At 42.6% G+C, this 16,944-nt stretch overlaps 1 non-coding gene across 1 annotated transcript; it reads right to left on the reverse strand.

The window, feature by feature from the left end:
- Positions 1-16,671: 16,671 nt before the first annotated feature.
- On the reverse strand, positions 16,672-16,743 carry TRNAQ-CUG (transfer RNA glutamine (anticodon CUG)). The gene has a single exon. It is a non-coding gene; the product is annotated as a tRNA-Gln (tRNA).
- Between the last annotated feature and the right edge of the window lie 201 nt (positions 16,744-16,944).

A 16,944-nucleotide genomic window follows, 5' to 3' on the forward strand; every position in this document is an offset into this window, starting at 1 on the left:
GCGCACAGTAAGTTAATTAAACAAGTTAACAACTGCATGTACTGCAGGTGGGCAGGCATCAAGCATGCTTAATGTGGTATTCTGCTGCCTCTCAAGTGCAGGGTGGAGCACTGTCAGCCAGATTTAGCCTCCCCAGGAGCGTGGGCAGGGAGACGCACAGGGTTTCTATGGACTGGCAACCACAGAACCATTTTTTTCCATGTTGCAACCCCAAATTTCTAGCTTGTGGCACTGAAGTCATTCTCAAAGTATGGTTTAGCTTATTTTAAGTGCATTTTACACATGGGTAAACTCAAGCAAGGCAGAGGACAAGTGGCAGATGGTCAGTGACAGAGCCAGGAACGGAATGGAGAGCTTCCCTGTCCCAGGACATGGTTTTAACAGACTTTGTCCCAGTATTGTGAGATTTGACTACTTACAATTCATGAGGCTTCAGCAGTGCTCAAAAAAAAAAAAAAAAAAAAAAAAAAAAGCAGCTATTACTATTCACAGTAGTTCCTGGCAGAGACTGGCTTCCATAGGCAAAACCATTTCAGTTTCTTAAGTACGCAATTTGGAGCTTGATCTGTTCACTTTCTTACCAATTTTATTCCTTTTGAACTCTCTTGGCTCTGCTCTGTGCGCTGCTCATTTACGTCTACAGGGGGGAAGAACGAGGCTCCAAAAGAACCCAACAGAACATCTTTCAAAGAGACATGGCATATCCGTAACCTTGGTAAAAATAACTATAAAGATAATGATAATGGATAATTATAGAACATGTAACTGGCAAAGCAACACTCTGCATTTCAGAGGATGAATTGCCTTACCCTGTCCAGTAACCCACTTTACGGTGCAGTAATGGATCTACATCCGGAAGGTTATGCAATGAAATGGAGCCTTTGGCAAGCTGGAATCACACTGAAAATGAAGCAACATCTTCATGGGTTTTTTTATATATGCATATTTGAAAATCTAGAACTTATCCCGTTTGACATAAAGAGACCATCCCTGCTTGGAATGATTAAATTCTAGGACAGATTATGAAATAATAAAGTGTTTAAATATTATGATGCAGCAGTATAATAGTGCAGTTACCCTTCCTTTTACTGCTTCAAGTACAGTATTTCTGAAAAGCTTTTTGCACTCCAGGGAAACTACTGATTATAAATTATGAAAGAGGCAATAGAATATCATGCACGTATGCAAAAAAAAAAGAGGTTTCAGACCCTTCTCTAGATAAAGAACTTACCGAAGCAGCTAAAAATATGGGGAAATGAAGCGAACACAGGGCCTGATCCAAAGGCCACTGAACTCAGCAGCAGCACTGCAGGGGGGTTCATTCGGCGTCAGAGTCATGTATGTAATGAATTACAATTCACAAAATGCAAATAAAGAATGTTATTGTATATGAGTAAGGATAAAGCCTAATTGCAGTGTCTAGGCATTCCACTTGGATAAAATGAGCAGATTTTTCTCCAGCAGGTAGACTTTCTCAGGAAGGATTTATTGCCAGTATTTATGTGAGAGTTTGTAGTCCCAAAAGCACAGAAATGCTGGGAAACAAAAAGGAAAGAAAATGTATCCAAAGAGGAGACCCAAATGTTTCCAAGTCATTTCTATAAATAAAAATCTGATGCAAACTCATTATCATTTCACTTTTCAGTGCCGATTTGCTTCCTCAGGATTTCAGAGCGTGCCTCTGAGAATTTCGACTGTGCATCATAAAGTTTCCCTCAGCAAATGCTGAAACTATTCACAAGGCATTGCAGCATTGCAGCAACCATCAAATATTGAATGATAAGAGACCCACTGGATGGCCATTGCTATTAATGGGTGAGAAAACTGTTAACATCATTGCGCTTTGCTGTGTTGCTGCAGGTAGGGGTATCAAGCAAGTGATGCCATACCTCTTCTCCTGTTGTTAGTAGGCAAGTAAGTGTGTACAGCTGGAGCATATTTCTGGAATGGCTCTTCCCGTAGACACTGGAAGCTCCGAAACAAATATTTGCAGCAGATTTTTTGAGAACGGGACAGCAGAAGGGTTGCTTGAGGATGGTCCAAGTCCTAATGCATGTACCAAAACCAACCTGTTGTCCGTTCCAGCACTGACCCGTTTTAAGTATTGCTCTCATCAGTAAAGCAAGATAACAAAAGCTTCTCTTTGTGGAGTAATATCAGGAAGGAAATTATGCATACAGATTTGCCAGCAAAAATAACAGTCTCGGGCTGTAAATGTACACACTGATACTGCTGTTTTGTTGCTATTTTCAGCAGCCTCTGTACCCTCAGGGGTGAGAGTAAGGACTTAACTGCTATTGCTGCTGTTCATGCATCAGCCTTAAAGGTTCGATTTGGACTCACGCTCTTTGGCCCATCTGGAGGTGATTTCTGCAAATAGCAGTCTTTTCTCTGAATCAGTCCAATTCATCATCCAGAGTCACACTGCGGGATACTGTGGTGCTGTGGGTATCATCTCTCACATCAGATATAAACCCCCTTCCCTTCACTAGAGATCTCAGTTCCTTATTATTTGCACTTTTATTTATCTTCAAATCATGCCTAGGCCAAGTAATTGCATTCCACATATCTAAACGTTCCCCACAGTTTTGTCTGGCTAAGATACTTACTTCAGGCTCTAAACTCTTGTGTAGTCCTGCTGTTTAAAGTTTTTGTATTTTGTTCTAAAGATCACTTATATCATGATGGGTTAAGTGAAGTATATCTATCAGTTAACCACTTCTCAGGAGTACTATTAGGCTTAATTAATGTTTGTAGAACACTATTGAGATTCTCAAGAGAAGCAGCTGTAGAAGTGCAAAGGATTATAATTAATTTAAAACTACCTCATTTTTGAGTAAATGGCTAACAACACTTAAGCTGAGATTCTCCAAGTAAAACTAATTTATTTGATTCTTAGACAAAACATTCTGAAATCTGGGTTTCCATTTGCTACTACCACTGTATGATGCATTTTGATTTTTATTGTCCTTTGATGTCCTTTGATATCCTTTGATATATCCAGGCACATAACATAGCTTGCTTTAGTTCAGGAAACACTGTCCAGCATATGCAAGTCAGGTTAAAGTAAAACAAACTACCAAAATAACTAAATTAATAAACTTGAAGACAATCCACATCACCATTTGCCTTGAATATATTAAGTATTTGAACCATAAAGCCTGTAATTAATATTATGGAATAATTTCCATATTTATTTATAAGGCATCTCATTTACATAAATAGTCATGATCTGGAAATAAAACCAGATCATTAAAATTCAGAAAACTGACAAGCCAGATTGACATCAGTCAAGACGTACCAAAGAGATTTGCTAGACTCCCTGTTTGAAACTGTTCTGAGAGAAAAATCTCTGCTCCCGAACAAGCTTAAACAGGACACCGCTTTGGAAATACAAGCAGTGCTTCATCCACATGACATCACTGAACAGAACAGTTATTTTGTACGGTGAGAAAACATTGGGTCACTCTTCTCACTAACTGTCATGGAGGGTTTCCAAGAAAATGCATCTGACACATCTGCACTGAAAATCTGACCCAGATTATAGCTGATGTTCTCATAATGCAGCTTTTCTGCTTTTCTGAAACTCTACAGCATTTCAAAATACTTTGCAAAATACTTCTTTCTTTCAAAATACTTTCAATGCTTACAGTACTTTCAATACTTTCAAAATTTTGCATCTAGTCAGAAAACACATTATGCAGAAAAGAAAAAGAAGAAAAAAAAGGCACTTCCATGTTTCTGTTTGCAAGCTAGATTCATCACTCCTCAACTATTAGCTAGAGAGTCGTAGGTATTTAAAAATAGGTCCTGGTTGACTGAAAGAATGCATCTCAGGCCCTGCTCTCAGTGCTTTTGCCATTCAAGATCCAGAGCATTCATTATTAGAATTTTTTCTAGGTAGAAATAAACCCACCAATTTTTAAAAAGCTACAGCTACAGAACATATTAAAAAAAATATTGCAATTGCCCTGTTAAGTCAGACCTGTGTCTATCCTTTTTCAGCGTAAGATACTTCTCTGAAGTGTAAGTGTAAGCCCACCAGAGTAAGGCGATACACCACAATCTACCCTCTTCGGACGATTTTCTTACTAATTCCTAGAGAATGCAGGTTGGCTCAAGCACTGAGTCATGAGGATTTCATCTCAATATAGATATTTTTAGTATCTGTTATTTTATCTTGGGTACTTTTTAAATCTGTATCACTGCCCAACTCCTCTCCTAATTATCTGAAATTCTTTTCTTCTGTAACTGCTTTGGAATGTTCCCTTATATTATTACAAATACTGGCCTTATTATATTGGGTCCTAATTATACTCATCTATCGGTTCGGTTAGGTAAGAGTGTGCTTGTTTAAAATGTGAGCAACTGCTGAGAAACAGAGGCAAAACAAAGTAACAACATTAAATCTCACCGGTGAGTCACCGTGAATTTAGGTCAGATCAAGCTTCTGCCTTTTTCTGAGCTCTCTGAGGATTTGGTCCAGCTTACCTGAAGGAGCCCCTAACCTCAACGGACCCCTCGTGCAGTCAGAACTCGAACTTATGTTTGTATTCCTTTGCCATAATAGCACTGCCACTTCAACATGGACGTTTAGAGGAGATGAGCACTTTCTTAGCAACTGGTCCACAACCTGGAGCTGACAAAGGAGATGAGAGAGAAGACAAACCAAAGCAGCTTGAGAGTAAAATACAAACCCTATTTGTTTAACCCAAGCTGCCCCAAATAATACTATGGAGCTGCTCAATCTCATCCACGTAAGTCTCAAAATCAATGTGCTAACAGCAGAAGAGGGAGAGTGACATGTCTGATCTGATTCATACCTGGGGAGGCTCTCTGCTGCAGCAGTAAGGAGCTCTATATAACGAGGTAGGCAGAGAGAACTGTGGATCGATTAAACTGCTTGAGCACCTCCTTGAAAAAAGTACGACCAAATGTTGATGCAATGGAAGTAATTCACATAACCAAGTTTGAATTTGACTTGTAATGACAGTACAAAACTATCGTAATACATGGCAATTTTTTAAATTCACAGTCTGACCCTTAATACCAAAAAGAATACTTCCAGTATAAATAATGAGATTGGAGGAAATGTCCTTGGCAAGTCAATTTGTTCCGTGCTGTTGATGGTTCCTGTTAGTGACAAGGATTTTTTTCAAGAAGGAAACAATGGAAAACAGATGCAAAAGCATTTACCAGAAGGCCAGGCAATGGCAGCTTTTCCAAAATGTCAAGTGTGCAGAGTAGAGTCAATTTAAAAGAGAATTAATTATTTAAACTGAATTAATTTGACTACAATGAAGCCCTGTTAAGCCATCTCATCCATCCTGCTTCCTACTGTGCTACCTCTTACAGTCTACGTCTAAATACTGACCTCTATTTTCAAATTCTTCAACTGAAAAATCCTTTACTCGGTCATAGTACCAATATGTTGCTTTTTTAATGTATTTACTGCATCCTTTCCAGGAACTCACCCAAAGAATTGTGCTCGCCTCCTCCACGTTCCCAACTCATGCGAGTTTAATCCCTGGGTTCCCTTTTTTCCCCTTTTCCTCTTTCAGCTTCGTACTTCTTGTGGTGTTTTCCCAGATGCTTCAGGCAATTTCCATCACTGCATTCATCAGATCCATCTTTTGCCTGCAAATCTGTCCTTTGCATAAAGTCCCTCATATCTTCATTTTCAACAGCTTTTCTCTTTTGCTTCATGCACTGCCTTGTTGTTGCTTGCCTTTGGGGAAAGGAAGGTGACTGAATTTTAGGTCTACAGCTTTCATATGGAAGCTCATTTTCTCAAAAGAATATCCATACATACTTCCCCTGGAACCAATTGTCCCAAAGTGCTTCATTTCCTTCGAGGACGTGAACCTTAATGTTGTAATAGAACAGATTATCACCCGTAGAAGGTCTACTCAAGGAACCACTGTGCCCACTATTTGCATTTGCCAGGTCAACACAGATTTGCAATGCTATCAACATTTTAAAAGTGGCAATAACGGTTACCTAGTGCTCTTTTTCCTTGATGGCATTATATGAAATGTGGCAAACACGAGCAGAGCCACTGTTGCTCTGAAACCTTGTGTTTCCCACAGGAATATAATATAACATAAAATAATATAAAATAATATCAAATAGTATAAAATAGTATAAAATAGTATACTATACTATACTATACTATACTATACTATACTATAATATAATATCACATCACTATCTACCAGTGATAGGCCAAAGCTGTCACTTTTGGTTTCCAGTTTCAACATGGGCAGAGGAACCATTCCAAAACCATCCTTTTCTGTTACTCTTAAAAACTTAAAGCAAAAACATCCGTGCTAGGATTTACGTAAATTCCTTTATTTCTTCTATTTCATGGAGGAAAAAACCTCGTGTCTATTGAGCAATAAACTTAATTGCCCTGGGTCTTGCCTGTACTGGGGATGTATATCAATTGAAATGCATCGTTGTAAAAATCAGTCTCACTAAACTAGCTCAAAGCCCTAAAATAGATTGAATACTGTTTAACACTTGCATATAGTCATTCATATTAAAGTTATAATTTACAGGAGCTCATAATGAATATAAACAGGAACTAAAACAGCTGAGGTGCAACAAAAAAAATGTTTAGTGTAACTGATTTTTAAATTGACAGTTAAGAACTCTCTTCTGTAGCATATTCAAGGCCTCGGGGGAACACACTTGGTTGGGTTTTAACCTAAAGCCTGCAACTAACATCAAGCACGGCATGTAACTGTTGTTCAGTTGCTGTAACATAAACGCATTGCATGGACTCCTCTCTGACAACAGTCCCAATCGAAAGGGCAGGTCAAACTGGAAAGGATCCTATGGAAGGTCCAATGAGCAACAATTCATTAATGATATTTAAATTAATCTTTATAGAGCTGCAGTAATATGTAGTGTTTCTTAAATTATTTTGCACACTGTCATTTTCTTGTCGCGCGAGGGGAATGACTAATGTACATATGGAAAAATTTGAGGGAGTTCTTAGAAACCATAATATTTTGCTTGATCGTTCATAACCAAATATGTTAAGAACTATTCACCGTATCACTATTGCGCAGCTTGTATTAGATCTCCATAGTTACACTTGGCATAACAAGTACAAAAACGAAGTGTCTTTGCAGGGCTGATAAGCAGACAGGAAGCAAGCGAACATCTGCTACAGCTTTAGATGGTTTTGCCTTCAGTGACCGCTGAAAAACTTCAGGCTCTGCATTCCACGTACTGCTCGCTTGGCCTTTGACACTAGCAGCTGTTGAACAGGAGATGTAAAATGTTATACCTACAGAAAAGGAGGTGCATTATTTTCTAAAGGAGTATTGGGATATTTAATGGGATTTTTTTCTTTCCATTTTCTGATCACTAGAAGCGCTGGATAGCAGACACTGCAGATGGAGTTATCTCCTGAAGGTCAGCCACTTCCTATTTTACAATTATTTTTTTCTAATGATCTGTTTTCCTTTCCAAAACTGCTTTGTTTTGTTTTGTTTTGTTCGGTTTTAAACACCAAAAACAATTGCACCATATACTGAATAGTAATTATAACCATCATAAGGAAACCACGTGCTTCCCTGAATCAGGGCTGGGGCTTCCAGTCGAGGCAGTCTGTCTTCTTGTAGCATAACAGCATTTCTATAGCATGGACAGCCAAGGAACAGAGTTATACAAAATAAATATCAAACAATTGAGAGCAAACTATTCCTTTGTTTAAAGAAAGAGCTGTTGAACATGATGTTTTAAAAATGAGCTCAGCCATACAGTGCAGATTCTCTGTTTGTGTATGTGGAGAAAATCTCTGCTCCAGATAGTTCAGCAGTTCTCCACTTACACGGTATTTTTATTTGCATGGAAAACTACTAACAGAGAACAACTGACAGCAGCATATTTCTTAGAGTATTGAGGCCCCTGTACTGTAAATGCATCTTTATGTACTTCCTCTGAGATTGTAAGTTTGCCGAGGAAATTACAACAGTTGTGATGAAATCGAATTTAGCCGTATATGGTAGATCCTTTGGATCTGACACAATGAAATGAAAATGGGTTTCAGAGTAACAACGAGAAAGATGAAGACACTACTCCAGAGTTCTGTAAGTGTAACTGAGAAGATAATTTTGCCCAGAAATTCTATGTTCTGTGCTTTGGAGTTGTATGCAGTTTTTTATATGTTCTATTCTTAAACTGCAGATGGATGCTGTTTTGCCAGAAAATAAATGAAATACAAAGATGACTTCAAACATTTGCAGGAGCCATGCTGACACTCAAAATAAAGAAACATCAAGTCACTTTCCTAGTGAGATCATAAAAGCAGAGATATCGTGATCAAAGCAAGAAAATACAAGACTCTTACTCCATCCCTAATACAAGATGCTTTCTTTTTCTAGGACCAGGAGCTTACCTGGCACAGAGATGTTCCGATAGTTTACAAATACAGTATATGAGGGGGATACTTTGCCAGTATTTAGTTAGTTAAATATGGGAATATCCACAAAGGCAGTAGGTTTTAACCCTTGAGACTGGCAAATGACTGACTCAGGTTATTATTGTTTAATAATAATAATAATAATAATAATAGTAGTGATGGCAGTAACATATGCATCTTGGTAGAGCCCTACCATAATCCTGAATACTCTCCACAAACACAGAAGAGCAGATTGCACTTGCTCTGAAGAGTGTACTCTCAAACAGGTAAGAAAAAACAAGATGAAAAATACTGAATGAATTTGCACTAGTGGCAAATATCTTAATAATTCTGTGATTTTGGAGGGGCTTGGTTGTATTAAGCCAAAAGGAGTAGCTGGGCATGAAAATAGGCTATATAAAGCAGGAACAGCTGCATTATTTGCACGATCATAATGTTATTATCTTTTGGATTTCACAGGGAACTGAATTTTTTAAACTGTATTCGTATTAGAATAATTAAATATCTGTCTTGAACTGTGTGCACATTGCATCTAACCAGCTTGGAAACACACCAAAACTTGAAGCAATCTTTAGGAGAGTGGCAGAATCAATACATCAATTCCCATTAATTCGGTGTCAGAGGAAACAAATGTGTACCTGTCTGAAGCGTGTGCGTTCCCTGCAGAGACGTACTAAAACAGGCACCTTCTGCCTGCCGTCCTTCCCTGTGCCCTCCAAACATCAGAAGCCAGGGTCAGAATGGGGGAAACCTGGTCTGGCTCCAAAATCTAATTAAGCCAGGTTTAGTAACGCAGTGTTCCTGGCCAAGTTATACACAAACTCTTGGCCAAATCCAAGCCATCCCAAACTCTACCCCATCCACTGCACCGAGTTCCTTGTTGCTCCCCTGGTGCTCCAGTCCCTCCAAAATGCATCTCCACTCCAGGGCTGAGAACATCTAGGCAAGCTGAGATGGACCCCCTTTCAGTCTGTCTAAGCCATAAACTGTAATTCTGCACAGTAGTGAGACAATATTAATGACTAATCATAATCCAGAGTGTATTTTAAACCAGCCAGAATTCTTGATCAATCCAAGCTCCATAAAATGTGCTGTGCTCCAAACATCTTGCTCATCTTGCTCACTGCACAGCTGGCTACTGAGAAAAATCTTGTCCCAGAAGGTTTGCTCAAGGACACGAAATGCATTTTTAGCATCCCAAAGGTGTGTGTACTCACAGAGCTGAGGGTGCAACCTGTCTGACAGCAGCTTTCCAGAGAAAGAGGCAGGCAAGAGACAATGGATGATGAGATGAGCCCTCACGGAAGGAGACTCCTGCTTGGAATATCAACACATCTTTTCAGTCTCTCTCATTGTGACTGTTTGTGCTTTTATTAAATTTTCAGTTTGCTTCTTCAGCTACGGGACCAGATGGCTCCCATGCATAATGCACTGAATCACGGCAAGGCTTGAGGTATTTGTTATGTGTAACAGCAAACACACGCACTGGACCAGGTTAAACTCTTTCACAGTTAGCATATGGTGCGTACTGCATGTGGATGGTACTACAGCAGGTATCTACACACACATACAGTCGGAAGATTAGAGTATCTTTTCTTCTTGCAGGTTGTCAGGAAAATGACTGTCATACCTTCAACACCAATAGCAAGAAATAGAGGCAGTGCAGTAACACATGGCACAGGACAGATGCTAGGCACTTCCCGTGATGCGCAATGCCTGATGGCAAGGAATCCTGGTGGGCCAAGGACAGCAGGCTCTTGTTCCCCCTCTGATTTCCCCTTGCAGCTTGTGATTAAACTGGTGCTGACACCTTGCCCGGTGCCTATTTGCACAGCCAATAGCCGTGGGCAGTACTTCTGGCCATGGAGCACCTACTGAAAAAGGAGATAACCTCATTATTTGAGAGCATCTTTGCCTCTGGCATTTTTAAAATAGAAAACAAACCCGATTTTCTCCTCACTTGCCTCACATAGATCTGGGGTAAATTCAAGATACGGCACCCCTGTGAAACTAGAGTGAATGGGAGGGGTGTTTGCAAATGCAACGATCGCTGCTCGGCGGCGGGTAAAGCTATAGGGTCTATACAGAATGTCATTTGTGCTTCAGTGACAAGATGTCGTGGTTTAACCCCAGCCAGCAACTAAGCACCACGCAGCCGCTTGCTCACTCCTCCTCCCTCCCAGTAGGGTGGGGATGAGAATCGGGAAAAAAAGTAAAACTTGTGGGTTGAGATAAGAACAGTTTAATAACTAAAATATAATATAATATAATATAAAAACCAATACAAATATAATAACAACAATAATAATTGTAATGAAAAGGAATACAACAAAAAGAGAGAAATTAGACCCAAGAAAAGACAAGTGATGCACAATGCAATTGCTCACCACCCGCTGACTGATGCCCGAGCAGCGATCAGCCCCTCCCGGCCAACTCCCCCCTGTTTATATACTGGGCATGACATTCCATGGTATGGAATAGCCCTTTGGCTAGTTGGGGTCAGCTGCCCTGGCCATGCTCCCTCCCAGCTCCTTGCACACCTCCTTGCTGGCAGAGCATGGGAAACTGAAAAATCCTTAATTTAGGATAAGCGCTACTTAGCAACAACTGAACCATCGGTGTGTTATCAACATCGTTCTCACACTAAAGCCAAAACACAGCACTGTACCAGCTACTAAGAAGACAATTAACTCTATCCCAGCCGAAACCAGGACACAAGACCATAAAAGTGTCACTGAAAGACACTGGAATAATGAAAGATGCTTTTTAGATACCTAGGAGATGACTGTTTCAGAGAATTCTAGACTGCCATGCTGGGACTCAGTGCAAGTAACAGATCCCAAGGCGGCTGAGGGATGTCCCAAATGCCACGACTTGATACAGTGTGTGTGCTCTGGGTCACACCATGAAGGAGCAGCCAAGCAGCTGGCCGCTTTCCGATGGCCGCACTCCACCCCAAGCATTTTCTGGGATGAGGAAATTATCCTTTGGCTATTTTTCAGCCTGCTTTTCTTAGTATGTATTTGACATGCCCTCTGCGTTCGGAGTGACAGGACACCTCGTGAGCGGGTGCCGTGCCGGCCTTTGCAGACAGGCACGAGTGCTGGCAAGCAGCGGGATGCCCGTCAGGGACCGCAACAGTGACCAGGAACGTCAAAATTGCAGCCCGTGCAGAGCAGCTCTGATGAAGGTTAACGCGTGTTGCCACCACCTTTGAGGTCAGCGTTGGGCTCGCTTTAGCAGTCCTATAAATAGATGCCCAAGGTTGACTGAGAAGAGGATTTGGCTCTGATGGATCTTGTTTAGCATTCCCAAGAGAGGAAGGCAGATTCTTCTCCTTTTTCTCTTCCACCCTCTAACCTTGAGTCCGTCTCTGTGGGAGACATTAAGTGGCATTTGCCAAAAGAGCTGCCACCGTGAGCCAGATGTCCTGCTGTGTCGCACAAACCAGACGTACATGTTTCTTCAACCTGCAAACCCAGACCTAATTCCACTAAAGACTCAAATTAATTCCTCACTAGCAAAACCAGGGAAAAAACCCAACAAACCTTGAGCCTAATTGCTTGAAAACAGTAGGACACCTAGTGGATTTATAGGGAATATCTTTGGGATTATAAGCAACATTTTGTCATTTTCTTGGCAAAACCAACTATGAATATATTTATAGAGGAATCATTGAAATATCAGGGTTTCTATTTAATAAATTAATCTTCTCATAGCTGTTACAGCCCCCAGTTTCTCTGAACAAGTTATTGCACCCTATAAAAAAACAATGAGTATTGTTTGAATGACCTGAAAAAAAAAAAAAAATTACGGGGAACTGGATGGTTCCCAAGGCCTGGGAACAGGAGGAAGGGTATTCTGCCAGATCAAAGCCATCCCAGTCGTTCCATCTGACAGCTCTCTAATGAACTTAATGAGCAAAGTTTTATAGTCTCAGCCTGGCTCCCCGGATAATTGTACAGCTTCACAACAAGCATCGCCATGCTGAGCACAGCCAGCCAGCTCCGTTGGTTGTTTCAGCAATGAATGAATTGGCCACAGAAATCAAGCTGCCTTCTTCATTCCCCAGGGCTGGTCTTTTGAATCCAAATTAGAAGATGATGGGACGTGTGATAATGCTTGCACTGCTGTCATTGACATTGTATTTATCTGGTAGCGACACCAACTTCAAGCAGATTTTGACCCTAGATAGGAAATAAAACCCTGTGGCAGGGTGCAGCAAGAGGAAGAAGATTTTGAGCCATGTCTCAGAAATGATATCTTGGCCAGCAATTATCCTGGAGCTGCCAGTATTATCTTGCTAATATGTCTCTGGAGGCAGCAGACACAGACAAGGAGATGCGTGTTGAGTCCAAAATGGATGCAGGAAACTGATGACTTCATTTTGACAGTCATCACAAGAAACACCAAGTCATCGAGTCTGTTGCATTCGATTCCTGTTCCCAAAGCATACTGAAAACTTTCCTTCCCTTCTGCTTACCGTAATATTGTCCTATCAAAAAAATGTCTCCAGCAGATGGTTAATTTTTCTAGAGCTGCTCCCTTCCCACTCTTTCTTCAGTGCCGCAGAGATCCCCAGAGAACAGCAAAACCAGGATGAGGTTTGATTTTGATGTTGGATAGGTCCCTGTTCAGATCCAAGTCCTTTTTTATTCCAGCTCCAAGGTTAGGAAAGAAAAAGCTGATATAGAAAATGATTTTGACTGGGTCCATTTCTTCCTAGATATTCTTTTCGTCTTAGATCTGTAGAACTAGAAAAAGAATATAGCAGATGCTGGAATTCAAGTGACTTATCAACAGAAAAATTCCTATCGACTCCATGCATTTTCATTACTCCTACCTCTGGCATGGAATTACCTGAAAAATAGAACTTGTACATCGTAGACCCTTTAAGTTGGTCCAGGATTCTAAAAAGAGAGTTTTTTTTTTATTTTAGTGGATGGATTTTATACTTGAAGGTTTTTTTTTTCTGACTGACGTCAAACTGGGGGTAGTGAGTGCTAAGAGTATGCTTTTCTCTAATTTAGCAGCTGGATTGGAAAGCTTGAATTATCTCTGCATAATTGCAATGATTCATGGATTGTTAGAAAATTGCAAAGTATTGATTGGATTCCCCCCTTAGGAAATATTTCTCCTCTGATAAAGCAGAGTAGGTTCTGGGGCTTTGCTTTTGTCCTTCCTGCCTTCTGCCCTGGGGAAGCCAGCGGCTCCTTTCTTCTGGGAAACGGGAATTTGGGTCAACAGCCATTCAAGGACAATTTTGAATTATTGCGATTTCCAATTCCAAATCTTTCCCGGAGCTTTGCAAAGTGATGGGCTTTGCAAAGTGTGAACAAGGGATTTCCGAGCCAGAAAAGCTGGGACCAGCAGCAAATACTGGCCATCCCTGTTTCACATTCTTCTGTTTCCATGTCAAATACCCCTGATGTGTTCTGCAAAGAGACCTTGACCTGGTTGTGGCAATGCTACAGCCATCAAAGATGGTGGCAAATTTTCCCCTTTATTAGTCCAGGATTTCTCTCGGGGTCTCAGGAGCCGGTGGCAGGAAGGAAGTGGGAGAATAAAGTGAGAATCAGGTGTGGGGAGAGCCTGATGCACAGTGCCTGGGGCTGAGCAGCTCAGAGCTGATAGCCCTGACACACATCTGCACATTAATGGTGCTGCCGAGGCAAAAGCTGGGGCCTTTTTGGCAGCTGCTCTATGAATTTCCAGAACAGAACCGTAAATACGCAGTTACGAGTGTGACCTCTGCTTCTTTTCTTCGCTAAATTGAACATCCAAGGGCCAGCTGAGTATCAATTCCTTGTCTCTGCTCCAGTTGCTTGGAACGTGCTGCCTCCGCAAATGGTTGTGTCTAAGTACAAACTGAAGAATTATGAGAGAGCGCTAATTCAAGGTTTGCAATGAATTTAGTGTTCCCGCAAGGATGACACTAATGGCAATTAATGCAGCAGAAATGCCAGTGCTGAATGACTGTTCTCACATTAAAAGCTGTCAGTCGAAGAGCACACAGTCCTTTGTTATTTCAGGCCTGACCTCTGCTTTTTGGCCATGTTTCATATGCACGGGAGGTGTCCCAGGCCATCCCGTAACTGCAGCACCACGCTCCGGGAGGGGACACAAAGAAAGAGCAGAGCAGCCAAAACCAGTCTGCACTGACAGCGACATTTCCTGAGGGTTTGTATATTCTCATCTGGGGCTTGCTTGAACAGGAACAACATTAACCCGGGTCTGAACAGAATATAAGATTTTAATTTCTGGAGCTCCCTGCTAGTCCAACGCTATCCTCATGCCCTGCTGTCTGTTGATTCCTGTTCAGATGCAAAGTTCTTTCTGCTGTTTCAGTTTTCACCATGAAGAACCTGATTATAAACGATCAAATGTGTTTAAACAGGCTTAGCTAGAGATAACCCCTGCTGCTGCTGCTCATATACACAGCAATCTGCAGAAATTTTCATGTTATAATGAATGATTGGTAAAAATGCCGCTGCTTTGTCATGCCTTAAGTTCAACAAGTGATAGCGGTACAGCAATGTAGGGACCATGATTTTTAACTCAGCCAGAAAAGACATTGTCATCACTTTGTGCCCTGAAGTCTTGCGTAGGACGAGCCTGTTTCAGACGAGGAAGATCTGCAATTTGGTGCAAAAGGAAGTAACGCTTACGCATATCAAAAATGTAAATAAAGGGTGTTTCCACGCTCACAAACAAATGCAAAACACAAAAAGGAGAACAGGATGATAACTAAAAATACTTCATTTGTGTTATTTTTATTTTTTTAGAACTAATAGCAATTCTGGAGGATGAAACCAGGCCTGAGAAATGTCAAGTGAAAATTAATAGCTTTTTAACAACAAAGTTCAATGGAGAACTGCAAATAGGATGTGAGATGGAAACCTTAACTACTGCGTTATAAACATACCCCAGCCTCTACACATACAAGTATCTGTTATCAATTTTAATGCACTACTCAATGCAGTAGGACCGGGAAGGGTGGCAGGAGCGGGACAAGCATTTTCAGACTCAAGATTTTGGGTGTTCTGGGTTCACCTGGAGATAAAAAGGATTAATCCAAAGACGACACGGACTCCTACACACCTCGCCGCTACACTACCAGAGTGCTTTCTGCTCCTGCGAGGTCTGGCCTTGCAATGCCCTTCCGGAACTGGCACATGCAATCATTCCCACGGGACACGTGGAACAGGGTCCTGGGGACGCAAAGCCCTGAATACTCGGCGGGTTTTGTGCACCTGCGAGAAGCTGGAGATGCACGATCTGCCAGGGCACGCCGGAGGCTGGCGGCAGGACATGGGGTGAGCCCGGACCCCCATGCTCCGACCTCACCCGTGTGCTCCTGGAAAGCCTCCGCCAGCAGCGCCGTACTCCTGTGCCGTGACACATCGCGGTCACACGTCGCGTGTCTTTGTTATTAGTGCTTTGTTTTCCCTGCTCAGAAGCTCTGAGGCAGCGTGAACTATTTATTTTGAAACGCAGAGGATCACGTTATGGTTCGTTATCGTTCCAGCAGACGGTAACTGATGCGCAGCGTTGCTGCCGATGCCTGGGGGTTACTTTCCATGCACAGAAATGATAACACAGCCACTGAGTGCAGAGATGGCGAACGTACTGCTGCTGCTAACAGCAAGCTGGTGGAAAAAGAGCAGTTTTGAGGGCTTTGGTTTAATCATCTGGACACAAGCGCTGGTTTTATCCTCTTCTGTTTAGGTCTCAAGCCTGCGCCAAGGGAAGCCGATGACAAAGCCGGTGTCTCCCACGGCACAGGGGCAGGCGACGGCGACCGCCTTTTGGGAAGGGAGAAGCGGGGTGGGCAGCGGCATGGCGGCGGGGAAGGGGCCTGCGTTGGCAGCCCCACGAGCTGAAAGAGCTCGTTGGCGTCTCTGACGCCTCCACCGTCAGCTCCATCAGCTTCGCGCACCCCTCTCAGCCCAGTTCACAGGACGGGTCTGTGAGACCTGGGGGGGCTTCCCGCCAACCCACCCCAAACTCCACCGTCATTGTGGGCAGCTCTGGGGTGGAAGCCATCACCTAGGAGAATGGCACCCACACGGTGGCTGGGGATAAGGCTGGTGGACGCCAGTCAAGAGAAGAGGTGAGGTGTGGCTGTTACACCTCTGTGTGTGAAGGAGCCCGGAGCGTGTCTGGGCATAATTCGGGCAGAGGAGGTCTTGAAAAATGAAAAAGGGGGGGGGGGGGAGAAAAAAAAAGAAAAAGCCAGGTTCCACCGAGATTTGAACTCGGATCGCTGGATTCAGAGTCCAGAGTGCTAACCATTACACCATGGAACCACTCTGCCACCGACGCCTCCCGGCCGGCACTAGTCCCTTCCCCGCCGCCCCCCGCGCTCCCGCCGCAGCCCGTGCCCGCGGCCGTGACGGCCCCCGGCGGCGGGACATTCCGGTGCGGGCTCTGCGGGCCCCGCCAACCGCCCGCCCCTCCCCGCCCGCGGCGCCGTCCCTTTAAGGCCGGGATGGGCGGAGCGGCGGTTC

Source organism: Gymnogyps californianus, chromosome 11 (genome assembly GCF_018139145.2).
Source record: "Gymnogyps californianus isolate 813 chromosome 11, ASM1813914v2, whole genome shotgun sequence".
Lineage (NCBI taxonomy): Eukaryota > Metazoa > Chordata > Aves > Accipitriformes > Cathartidae > Gymnogyps > Gymnogyps californianus.